We start from the raw sequence: 600 nt of genomic DNA, 5'->3' as shown, positions 1-600 counted from the left end.
TATGTGGGTTTCATAAAAGGGATGCAAGAGTATTTCAACATTAGAAACACAATCAGCATAATCCACCATATAAATAAGAAAAAATAAAATAACCACATGATCATATCGATTGATATAGAAAAGCATTTGATAAAATCCAACATCTATTCTTGATAAAAACTTTCAACAAAGTAGGAATTGAAGAGAAATTCCTCAACATAATCAAGAGAATATATACAAAACCAACAGCCTGCATCACTCTCAATAGAGAGAAACTGAAAGCCTTCCCTCTGCTAATGGGAACTCAACAAGTATGCCCTTTGTCACCACTCCTATGCAATATTGTCTTGGAAGTTTTAGCCAGAGGTATATGGCATGATAGAGAAATTAAAGGCATCCAAACTGGCAAAGAGGATGTAAAACTCTCTCTATTTGCAGACAATATGATCCTATATATAGAAAACCCCAAAGACTCAGTAAAAAAAACCTACTAGATCTCATTGGAAGATTCAGCAAAGTGGCAGGGTATAAGATCAACATATAAAAATCAGTTGGATTCCTCTATAGTAACAATAACAGCACTGAAAAGGACATTAGGCAAGCAATATCATTTACAATAGC

Source organism: Chrysochloris asiatica, unplaced genomic scaffold (genome assembly GCF_000296735.1).
Source record: "Chrysochloris asiatica unplaced genomic scaffold, ChrAsi1.0 scaffold00213, whole genome shotgun sequence".
NCBI classification, from domain to species: Eukaryota; Metazoa; Chordata; class Mammalia; order Afrosoricida; family Chrysochloridae; genus Chrysochloris; species Chrysochloris asiatica.
This window is presented reverse-complemented; position numbering follows the sequence as displayed.